The sequence below is a fragment of the Camponotus floridanus genome, unplaced genomic scaffold (genome assembly GCF_003227725.1).
Source record: "Camponotus floridanus strain SB8 unplaced genomic scaffold, Cflo_v7.5 scaffold228, whole genome shotgun sequence".
NCBI classification, from domain to species: Eukaryota; Metazoa; Arthropoda; class Insecta; order Hymenoptera; family Formicidae; genus Camponotus; species Camponotus floridanus.
The window spans coordinates 110631-123700 of NW_020229357.1; positions in this window are offsets into that span (position 1 = coordinate 110631).

A 13070-nucleotide genomic window follows, 5' to 3' on the forward strand; every position below is an offset into this window, starting at 1 on the left:
TCTCTCGACGGAATCGGAGTTCTCTCTGATTCCTTGTTTTTCAGTCGGTTTTTTCAAGATCGGATGGAGTGATCTGGTTTTGAAGATCGAGAGCACTCGATGGAGGAAGAGTTCACTCTACCTCTTTCTTTTCAAAAGCGAGATTTAATTTTCGGAGCGGTCTAGGTTTCGGAGCTGCTACTCTTGATGAGAGCGGATCGGAAAAAGGTACTCATTACACGGAACAGGCCCTTTTTATACCGGCCTAATTGCCCGCGCCGGCGCGCGGCGGTATTACCCCTTCCGAACGGGTTACGGGAAGCGGTACGGTCGGAGGCCCGCTCGGAGGGGTTCGGGGTGCGCGCCGAGCGCGGGTTTTTCCGCCGATCCGGATCGAGGCCCGTCGGCAACGCTCGGCTGTATTCGGGTTGTTGTTAACAATTTAAAAATGTGAGCGCACCGCGCCCCTGCCTCTGCCCGGCGGATGTTCTGCCGGGCGGCAGCTTCCGGCGGATCGCATGCCGGGAATATATTACATTTTAAGGGGGTGCACGGGGTGCATCGTTACATCACCCCCCCCCCTTAGATTTGTGCCTGAATTTGAGGCACACTTGACGCTCGATGTCCGGAGCGGTGGATCGGACGGTTGGTCGGTCGGTCGGACGTCTGGATCTAGAATGGCATGGACGGAATCTAGCTTATTTTTCGCTTATAGCGCAGTTTTCCGTCTCCGGAAAAGCGGAGTATCCATCGTCCCTGCGGAGTCCTTGGTTTATACCGCCGGCTGACATGTACCGCGAAGTGCGGTACCTCCACAATCAGACCGGGCTCGATCTCTACCTTGACTAGTGGAGCTGTCAAGGGTCCCATTGGTCGTAAGATCTCCTCCGGTTGCGGCTCGGCTGCGGTTTTCGGCAGTGGTCTCGGCGGTTTTTCGTAAGACCGACTCGGCCTACGCCCAGGTGGTGGCGGCGGTTGGGTCAAGAGCATCAGCCGCTTCTGCTCGTTGACCCGGTCGGACCTCTGGATGGTCGTTCCGACCCTCGGCGGCCGCGTTGGTGGCGGCTGCTCTTGCGGCTCTGGTGGCGGAGCCGACGGCGCGGGCTGCGCCTCGTTGGCGGAGGATTCGCCCAGATATTCCTCTATCGCAGCTAGGATATCTTCGTTGTTCGACATGTCGACTTGAAGTGAACCGTTGCTTCGAATTACACGTCGTCATCCTCGCTATCGTTATTGTCGCTGTTGTTATTATTGTTGTCCCCGTCCTCTGAGTCTGTTTTTGCTGATTTCAAATCCTGTATATGGACGTGTTTCAGCCACTTTCCTCGCCTGCTCCGAAGATCCACGATCACAGGCGATATTACCCAACGTACTTCGTAAGGCCCGCTATATTTCAGCGCGAGTTTCGCGTTAAAATTATCCGCTTTTTTCGATAGTCGATGATCTTTCTTCCACACCCATTCACCAATGCGCGGTTTCCAGGCCCTCCTTCTCAAATCGTAATAGTGTTTCTGCTTTTCGAAGGCTCTGGCGAGATTGATTTTGACGAGCTCGTTAGCTTCTTCCAGCTGTTTCTTAATTGTTTCTGGAGCTGGTGCTGGGCTGTTCGGCGGATCGTCGGCCACAGGCGATATTAATTCACGGCCACAGTTTAAGAATGCTGGTGTGTATCCTGTCGCGTCGTGTACGGCCGTGTTATACGCGAATTGTAATGCGTTTATCTTCTCGTCCCACGCTTTCTGATCCTTGCCGACGTATTGGCTCACCATTGTTTTTATTGAGCGGTTGGTCCTTTCTACCGGATTGCAGTGAGGCGCATATGGGGTGGTTATGTGCTTGATGTTGCACTCCCTTAGTCTCTCCTCCAGTTGTCGAGATCGAAGTTGTGTTCCGTTATCTAACAGAATGCTTTCTGGCTTGCCGTGTCGCATAATGATATTGCTCGTGACGGCTTGTGTGACGGCGTCGGCCGTGGCTCGGCGCAGCGGTGCAAGTTCGGTCCATTTTGAAAAGCGGTCCTGCATGACCAGCAGCCAAGTATGCCCTTTCTTGGATCTCGGTAATGGACCAATTAAATCGATGCAGACCTGCTGCCATGGCTTTTCGTTTCGGTTGCGTGCAGCTTTCCCGGTGGTTTCTCTTGCGCTGCTTTGTGACTTTGGCAATTTTTGCAATTCCGTACGTACTTTGTTATGTCCCGGAACATGCCTGGCCAATAGTAACCCTCGGCGATCCTCGCGATTGTTTTCGCGATGCCGAGGTGTCCGGCTGTTGGTTCGTCGTGATATTTCTGCATGACCTTTTGCCGTATCGATGTCGGGACGCACAGCTTCCACTGGTCGCTGCTGCTTATCTCCTTGAAGTTCAGCGTGTGTAGGATGTTTCGGTACAATTTCCCTTCCTTCATCCTGTATTCTGGTCTGGTGGCTGGATCCTGTTCTGTTTCTTCCCGCATTCGGTCGTACCAGCGGCACTTCTTCCGTTCGATAGCGCGTACTTCCGGGTATCGTGATAACGCATCTGCCACGCGATTTTGCACCCCCCGGCGGTACTTGATGTCGAATTCAAATTGTTGTAGCTCGAATACCCAGCGTCCGAGTCGTCCGGTCGGAGATTCTAACTTTTGTAACCATTTCAGGGCCTGGTGATCGATTATGACCGTAAAGGCATAACCTTCTAAATAACCTTTCATCCGCCGGATTCCCCAGACGATTGCCAGGCATTCGAGCTCTGTCGCGGAGTAGTTTCGTTCCGCCGCGTTTAAAGTCCGGCTCGCATACGCAATAACTCTTTCTCCGTCCTCGTGTTGTTGCGCGTGAGGACTGCACCGAGGCCGGATGTGCTTGCGTCCGTTTGCAAACAAAAACGCTTCGTAAAGTCTGGGCAGGCCAGGACTGGAGCGGAAACTAGTTTTGCTTTTAACGTGCGGAATGCCTCCGCCTGTTCGGTATCCCATGCCCAACGTGCGTTCTTCTTAGTTAGACGCGTAAGCGGTGCAGCTATTTCGGAAAAGTTCGCAATGAATCGTCGATACCACGAGGCCATCCCAATAAATTGCCGAATTTGTTTGACCATTCGCGGCTCCGGCCAGTCGGTCACTGCGCTAACTTTTTCAGGGTCCGTCCGGATCCCCTCCCTGTCTATGATGTGTCCGAGATATTTTAACTTATCTACGCAAAATTTGCACTTATCAGAGTTCAGCCGTAGTTGTGCATTTCGAAGGCGACGGAAGGTCTCGGCGAGCAGCTCGAGGTGTTCATGAAAAGTCTTACTGATTATGATAATATCGTCTAAATAAACGAAAACGTGAGGTTCTAAATCCGGTCCGAGGATTGTATCTAATAATCTCTGAAATGTCGCTGGTGCCGAATGCAGCCCGAATGGCATTACTGTAAATTGAAATAACCCCTTCCCCGGGACGGTAAATGCGGTTATTGGTCGACTCTCTTTCGCGAGCGGAACCTGCCAGTAACCGCTTTTAAGATCAAGTGTGGACAAGTAACGCGCCTCCCTTAATTTGTCGAGCGTCGCGGTAATTTGCAGTAGAGGATACGCGTCTTTGTGTGTTGCGTCGTTTATTCGGCGGAAGTCTATGCAGAACCGGTGTTTGCCATCTTTCTTTTTGACTATTACGATCGGTGATCTCCATGGGCTATGCGATGGTTCGATCACGCCTTGTTCCATCATTTCGTCCACCTCTTTGTCGATGATAGCCTGCATGGCCGGGTTGCGTGGCCGATATCTCTGTTTGACTGGTGTTTCGTCTTTCAATCTAATGATATGTTCTACCTTTGTAGTTGGCCCGTGGATTTTCTCGAACTCAAGTAGTTCTCTCTCTAGGAATTGTTGCAGTCGTTCTTTTTCCTCCAGAGTTTGTACGGCTAGTCCCCCGATCGTATTGCATTTGGGCAATAGCTTCCTCACGTATCTCGGTGGTGGCGGAATTCTTAGACGTAATCTGTATTGCAGATCAATCCCGATGATCACTTCATCCTCCATGTGTGGGAGGATGACAAAGTTATGTTTGATCGTCCGCCTGCCTATTTTACACGGAAGTTTGATGTGCCCCAGTGTTTCACCCGTGGATCCATTCGCGAGGCCTACCGCCCCTCTCTCTCCCCTAGTTTCGAACCCTTTTTTGCTTAATTCTTCGGCTGTGGTCTGATTGATCAGGGAGATCTCTGAACCTCCGTCCACCAGGGCGTGGTATTCTCGTTCTCGGATATTTATTTTCACGTGCGGTCGCGGTGTGAATATTATGCCCGGGGTTGTGTTTGCGGCCTTGTTTTCCCCGGCCCCGGAGGCGTTTCCCGCCCTTGGATGACAGTCCTTTGTTAATACTCCGTCTTGACTACATTGAGAGCAGAACTTCTTAGCTTGTCTTTTGCATTGAGCGCGCGTGTGTCCTCTCTGCTTGCACCGCCAACAGCAATCGTTTTTGTTGTATACTGCTGCTATAGCCGGTTTCGCGGTATCTTTTTCGCGTTTTTCTGCCTCTTTCTGTTCCTGCAATATATCCTCGAATTCCGCGGCCCGAGTCTGTAGCTCTACTATGCTATGCACGTCGTCAATTCTTACGTAATGTTTATACGCCGGGTTCATGTTTTCATAAATGATATCGAGTTGCTCGTCTCGCGAGTACCCCCCGGCCCGACGCATCAGTGTCATCATCACCGTGACGTACTGTGCAAATTTTTCTGTTGATTTTTGGTGCCGCCCCATAATTTCTCGCCGCAGTGTAGCCGCGTATCGTCGAGGCAAAAATTGTCTTCGGAAGTCGCGCTCAAATTCGTCCCACGTTTCCCATGAATCCCGATAATTCCTGTACCACAATAAACTGTCCCCTTTTAACAGTTCCGGGAGCCCCTGCAAAAGCTGCGATGCTGTGAAACCGTATGCCTGCCTTAATTCCCCCACCCTTTCCAAAAATGCAGCGGGGTCTCGGCCGTCGAAAGTGCATCCCCATTTGCGAATCTGGTTGATTGTTTTCCCATCGTAAGGAAACACCGGGATCTCTGCGGCCGTGGGTGTTCGAAATTCCGCGTTCGCCAGTGACGGGATGGACGGTCGAGGTATCGCCCTCTGGGTACCTGTTTCCCCCGTGAATGCCTCGAACGCGTCAATTTGCTCGGGATGTTCCTCCGCGAATCGGCTAATTCGTTTGCGAAGCTCCTCTAGTGTACCAGAGTCCTCTATATTTAGCGCTTTCGCCATCACAATCAAGTGTTCTTTATTAAGCCTGTATATCCACGCTTTCATTACTCCCTCGCACGCTTTACTCGTATTGCGATTTTACAACTGTTCGGGCGCCAATGTCACGGGCTGATTTCCGCGCGGTTTTGTTTAGAGATAAGCGGGATCGGAAATCCGGGTTCGAGGTCTTGCAATAAACGAGAGCGTGAGTAAAAGAAGGAAAATAAGTAAGTTTATTGAATGTCTGGGATACAGTGTGTATGTGCGCGTGGTGGTTTGTATGTGTGTGCGTGTATGTAAATAAAACGCGTGCAATTAGGCGTGAGCGCGATATTCGGCGCGCGGCGCTTAGCTATTGTTTATTACAATTTAATCGTGTCGTGGGTGCACGTCGTAGCGTGCCGCGAGAGAATTATTAAAGTTGAAGCGCTTGAATACGATAATACGGATATCGGAAAGGAGTTGTGTCGATCGTATCCTTTAAACGGTGTTTATGCCGTGTTGTTGTGGTTCGGGCGCGGTCAATGACCGTTGATGCGGCGCGTCTCGTTTTTGTGCCCGTACGCCGGGAAAGCCCTGTTTTTAATGCGCTTCTTATTAAGTACGCTAGGTTTCCCCGAATTTAATAGACGCGATTTCGTGGTATTTAAATTATTAGTCCCGTGCGGATGGATTTTGCGGGAACGCAGTGCCGACGAGAGCGACTCGTCCGAGGCAGCTCTATTCTCTACCCCGTGAGAATGCACTTGCGTTTTGGCGGTCGGATTTTAGACCGGTCGTCGAGATCTCTCGACGGAATCGGAGTTCTCTCTGATTCCTTGTTTTTCAGTCGGTTTTATCAAGATCGGATGGAGTGATCTGGTTTTGAAGATCGAGAGCACTCGATGGAGGAAGAGTTCACTCTACCTCTTTCTTTTCAAAAGCGAGATTTAATTTTCGGAGCGGTCTAGGTTTCGGAGCTGCTACTCTTGATGAGAGCGGATCGGAAAAAGGTACTCATTACACCGAACAGGCCCTTTTTATACCGGCCTAATTGCCCGCGCCGGCGCGCGGCGGTATTACCCCTTCCGAACGGGTTACGGGAAGCGGTACGGTCGGAGGCCCGCTCGGAGGGGTTCGGGGTGCGCGCCGAGCGCGGGTTTTTCCGCCGGTCCGGATCAAGGCCCGTCGGCAACGCTCGGCTGTATTCGGGTTGTTGTTAACAATTTAAAAATGTGGGCGCACCGCGCCCCTGCCTCTACCCGGCATGTTCTGCCGGGCGGCAGCTTCCGGGGGATCGCATGCCGGGAATATATTACATTTTAAGGGGGTGCACGGGGTGCATCGTTACAATATAAGGAATAATGAAAAAAGACACAGGACGAGAGGAGGGAATCGTAGGAGGAGAGGGAGCAGGAAGCATAGGCTGGTTGTTGATAAGAGTTTTAATTCTGTTACTGATTAAGGGGAAAATAAATTCAACCGGATAACAATTGTTAATCAGAACGTTGAATATTAGCTTAAAATTCTTTTCATGGAACCTCGGATGTGACAATTTAAATATCTTGTCCGTGAGACCAATAACCACACCTTTTTTATGCGTTAAAGGGTGTTGAGAAAAAAATAATTCAGGAATCTCCCGGAGAACGTGGGTTTCATGTACCAGTCAAACTCAATATAATTGTTGTTAATGATGATTGTCACATCCAAAAAATTTAGACAATTGTTCTCCGAGACTTCCATAGTGAATTGGAGTCTCTTATGGAAAGAATTAAAAACATCTAAAACACGTTGCAGGAATAAAGTAGGAACGACTGTAGCAATATCATCAACATATCTGAAATAAAAAGGAAGATGGAAAGGAAGTTGTGCGATGGCTTTACTCTCAAGATCCTGCAAAACAAGATCGGCGCAAATAGGCGACAACGGGGAACCCATCGGGGTCCCAAAAATCTGCTTATAAATTTTACCATTAAACTTAAAAAAAGTAGAATTCAGAACAAGTTTCAATCCAATGGAGAACTCAAAGAAAGGAATCTTAATTTTGTCTTTTATCAAATGCCAACGCCTCGCCACACTGCCGACAATCAAATCCGTAGGAACATTGGTAAACAATGAGACTACATCAAGAGAGACGAGATTAAAGTGTTCCTCAACAAAACAATTATTAATACTGTTAACTAATTCATAACTGTTGGAAATATGGCTTCTGGCATTTGGCAAATTCTCAAACAAACAATTATGTAAAAAAGCTGCAAATTTGTAAAGAGGACTGTTGACCGAAGAAACAATAATTCTCAGAGGGCAATTCGGCTTATGAATCTTCGGTAAACCGTAGGCCCGAGGCAAGGAGCCATCACTCGTATAGAGAGCACGTTTTTTTACCGGTGAGATATAATCTTTTTGAGTCCATCTTCTAAGAAGATTTTTTCTTTAGATGTTTTTAATTCTTTCCATAAGAGACTCAAATTCACTATGGAAGTCTCGGAGAACAATTGTCTAAATTTTTTGGATGTGACAATCATCATTAACAACAATTATATTGAGTTTGACTGGTACATGAAACTCACGTTCTCCGGGAGATTCCTGAATTATTTTTCTCAACACCCTTTAACGCATAAAAAAGGTGTGGTTATTGGTCTCACGGACAAGATATTTAAATTGTCACATCCGAGGTTCCATGAAAAGAATTTTAAGCTAATATTCAACGTTCTGATTAACAATTGTTATCCGGTTGAATTTATTTTCCCCTTAATCAGTAACAGTATTAAAACTCTTATCAACAACCAGCCTATGCTTCCTGCTCCCTCTCCTCCTACGATTCCCTCTTCTCGTCCTGTGTCTTTTTTCATTATTCCTTATATTAGAGGCGTCTCCGAGCATTTTAAAGACATTGCTTCCGGTTTAAATAAATCACTAGCTTATGTCGTGTTAAATAAGCTTAACTGTTACATAAAAGTACATAAAGATCTGTTATCGGCGAGCAGCCATTCTAACATTGTTTACAAAATTTGTTGCAATAATTGCTCGGCTTCGTACGTTGGACAAACGAGCAGGCAACTTTCTACCCGTTTACATGAACATTTTTCCAACATCAATAGACCATCTGAGCCCTTGTCAGTGGTGTCTCAGCACAGATTAGAGGGACATGAATTTGCTTGGGATAATGCAATAATCTTGGATCAAGATTCTTCTTATTTTAGAAGATCCATCTCGGAAATGATCCATATTACACGGCAAAGTAATGTGCTTAATATACAGAAAGATACCGAAAAATTAGACAATGTTTACCTCCCCATCATTAAATCCTTTAAATTATAACAAATTCTTATTTCTCTTCTACATATCAAATTTTCATATTTAGATCCGTTCCCGCTTTTCTTTTCTTTCCTCCTCCTCCCCTCTCGTGTGCTCGGGGGATGGGGCACACGCCGGATTCCTTTACGTATGGCAGCTCAGTTCGATCCGAGATCCCGCGTGAGATACTTGTGTTTTTATTTACAAGGTATTGGCTTTGCTCTCAATTAATTCGTCTCTCGACTATTTCTTTCTTTATAAATTAATTGTAAATTTTCTTGCATTCTATCTTAAAGATTTCTGGCGTTTTTAACATTGCTATTATTTTGTCTGATTTTATTTGTCGGTTTACTGCATTGTGTCTTGCTTGTACGTGTGTTGCTCCGCTTGCTTTATTTTTCAGATTTGGACTATTGCTTTTTCTGGAATCTAATTTAAAAACTTTGAAGACTCTTTGGAATTTTGCTACATTTTGAAGACTCTTTGGAATTTTTGCTACATATTGACGATGCGTGTTTGCACTCCTGCTTCTACGTATCTTTGTGTTTGCTTCGCACCGCGTTTTTATTTCATTATTCTGGTGAGTAGCATACGTGCGGGCGAGCATGATTGCGGTTATTTTGTTAATCCGAGCGTTTTTGAATTTTTAACTGCTTTATATGTATTAATTTAAAAATATGCGACGTCTTTATCCGTTATTTCGAAATATGCTGACCTAATGTACATCGACGACCTCGTAGCTCTTTTTGCTTTTTCGCTTATTTACATGTCTTTCTTCTGCGAATCTGGGCATTGATAATGATCTGGAGTAGATCGAAACGTTTGCCCTTCTTTTGTTTTTTAAAATTAAAATTCTTTTTGTAAATTGTTTGTGATCTAAATTTATATTGCCATATTATTAATTTGCGTTATAGATCTGCGCCTAGTGGTTTTATAGCCTACAATATTTTAAATATTTTTGAATGTTTTTTTGTTACTTTGTAGACGACGTTGAAACCACTGTTTCGTAGAAGACGGTAGAGATCTTGACTCGTATTCTCTACGTATGGTATGGTGATAAAATGAGTTTTATCTGGATGAGTAGAATTGGCGTCATCAGTGTCATTGCAGTCGCGATTGTTTAAAAAATTGATTCTTTTTCGAATGTGTCTATGAATAATATGTTCAGGAAAACAATTATTAACTAACGTATCATATATTAACTTAATATTCTCTTGTTTAAAACAGTCGTCAGATAGTAAAATGGCATGGTCAACTAAATTATAAATCGTATTAATTTTCTATTTAAACGGGTGATTTGAGTAAAAATTAATATATCTCCCGGACTATGTAGGTTTCCTAAACCAATTGGTGATAAGTTTTGTTCGCAAACGAATGATTTTAACATTAAGAAAACTAATCGAAGAATCAATTTCTTTCTCGTACGTGAATCTTAAACGTTCGTGGTAGTTATTAAAAATGGTTAAAATATCGTCAATTTTTGTGCGTGGTACAATTGTAAAAACGTCGTCAACATATCTGTAATACATGGGGACTGTAAAATTCACTTTAATTCTCTGTGCGTTACTATGTATTCAAACCGTTAATTTATGTATTTATAAATCTTTTTTAGTGTATACTTGATAAGGACCACAACCACATGGTCGAAACGTCGTATTAATAAACTTAATTTTTTGGCTAGTTTGGTCGACTACAACTTTTCTATTGATCTTTTAAAAACCTCTAAACATTCTAGAACACTGTTCCAGTGGGTTTCCCCTGGTAATTGTCGAATACAAGAATTTTGAAATTCGGCTAAAAGACTTTTTCATGGTGATTTCTAAAATATTTGCTTAATTCTACAACTTGTTTAATTATGCTTAATTATGTTTAATTAACATTAGGAAATTTACAAATATCACCACATAATGAATTTAAATACTGTGCCGAACAGCCGTTAATAATGAAATAAAAGTTAGATTCAGTGTTAAGTTTCTTTTGGAGGTCACAGCGCATTTTTTCATTTTAGCTTCATTATCAGATACGAAATTTTTTACAGTACATCTAAATCCATTTTCGGCTTCCATAATATTTTTGACAGCTAAATCCAGACAATATTTACTTGATTTTTGGTTAGAATCAGTTTCATACGATGACAAAAAGAAGGATTTTTCACCATTGGAGACACAACTTGCTATCACTGGTTCATTAAGGATATCCCAACTGGTTCATTAAGGATAGACCAACCGTCTTGTATTAGTGTAACCGATTTTCCATTTAATTGATTTTTTGCGTCTTCCTGGGTTGTATTATAAACTTTATCTAATAAATAATGAAAAAAGCTCTCTTCGATTTAATAATGAAATGGAAGAACATAGGCAATAGAGAGCAAGTAAATAAATAAATTATTAAAGATCAAGTACAAGTAATAATAATTTAATAAAGTAAACTATAATTGTTATAAACATGTTAAGTACGATATAAATAATTAAAAATAATAATAAAAAAAAATGTACGGTACGGACGTTTCTGGCTCTTGTTTTCAGCCTTCTTCAGCGCAATGATGTAACATAAAAAAAAATTACAAATAATAATGTGGTGTAGGAACCATAAAAAAAAAAATTGTAATGATAAGTGTTATAAAATCAAAAATCGATGTCGCATAAACGCAAAGTTAATAGACGTTTATCAAAATAATAGATCTCCATGGCGAGAGATATAAAGAACCTCATTGTGCGAGTTAATTAGATGCAGAACAGAAACTTGACAACAGTACCAAATGCAGCCTGAAATTGGCAACATAAAAAATAAATCACTTAAATAATGTGATTTTTTATATAAATTATAATTTTCAAATAATATAAAATACACTTACCGGTCGCAGATATATTTCTTGTGATAATTTTTGGTTAGTTGTGAGTTCACGAGCCGAGATAAATTCTTGATCCAAGCGAAATGTCCCACGCTGTTGTCATCTTCAATGTACAGCAGGTTCACATGCTTGTCCCGCTTCTGGTCCGAAAAACGTATCGGGACAATGTTTTTGTCTTCGATGCCGTACACATTGATTGAAATGTCATTTGCATGTTCAAATTTCTTAATCTGAGTCACAGTCATTGGAAACTCAATGTCCCGGAGATTCAGCACTGTCGTGTAATGCGGGTACGATGATTCTCGTTCCGCGTTCCTTTCAGCGGGATACAGAGCGGCGACCACTACCCACGCGAAACACGCATTGTCCTTTGATTGCACATTAACCACCGCTCTCTTCATCATAATCTCCCGCGGCAATTTAATGTGACATCCCGCGCGCATGGGATTGTACTTGTTAATATTTACAGTCAAGTTCAGTATTCGCGACAAAGCCCACCCGCTATCGCGTTCCTGAAACTCTTCTAGCGACGCTAGGGTGGACTCGATAACATGCCGTTCGTACCACTCGCGTAAATCGGATGTGCGAAAGAATTCATAGTTTCTCGTATTCACACTTTTATTCGCGTGTTTATCACCCGACACAAATTCGCTGTTGAATATAGTGTTCACTTTTACACTGTTGTGTTTTTTTAAAGCGTCCTGCACATGTTCCAACACAATGTCTGACGTCATCGAGAAATCGTGGTTCGATGTGATTATAGTTTATCACCGCACCAGTCGATACGCGACTCTCGAACGCCGTATCAATTTCGCGCCACACAAGTGCATTTTGACGCGCACTACATCCGGCACCCACGTACGTGTACGAAACGTCCACGTACCGAATTTTTCAAACCTTCGAGGCGCGCGATCCGAGCAATCAGTGATTGTCGATTTCCAATCGATAATCGCGGCCGTTTGATTCGACTTTGCTCTTCCAGCGACTCGATGTACTCGTCGCATCGTTGCTCCCACACAATGTAGTTTTCCAACGAATCAAGCAAAGCGGATTGTTCTCGCAAAATTTGCTCCTCCATATTGCTAACGTACACTTGCAAAATTTAGCGTTTCTAATGACTGTCCTGATGCACTTTAGCTACTGGTGAGGTGCGTCTCTCTATCATGATTTATATATCGTCTCATGCATTGTTTTATCATCGAACATTCTAGGACGATTTCATCTTACAAAAAATTCCCCGTAGTACCGTGTGCAATTTGACCTTGATAATTTCACGTTTTGTCACGTACATTTGAAAAATCTAACATGATTGCATCAGGGGCAACCGTACATCGACGCTTGATTTTAGCGCTTTCAGCTAAATCTTTGTCTGGGGATGATGCATGTTTTAACCTTGTCGGTCATTTTTCACTATTTGTCACATACATTTGAATAATTTTAACGTGATTGCATCAGGCGCAGCCGTACATCGGCGCTCGATTTTAGTAAATTCAGCTAAATCTTTGTCTAGGGATGATACACATTTTAACCTTAGCGGTTATTTTTTCACTATTTGTCACGTACATTTGAATAATTTTAACGCGATTGTATCAGGCGCAGCCGTACATCGACGCTTGATTTTAGCAAATTCAGCTAAATCTTTGTCTAGGGATGATACACATTTTAACCTTGGCAATTATTTTTTCACTATTTGTCACGTACATTTGAATAATTTTAACGTGATTGCATCAGGCGCAGCCGTACATCGGCGCTCGATTTTTGCAAATTCAGC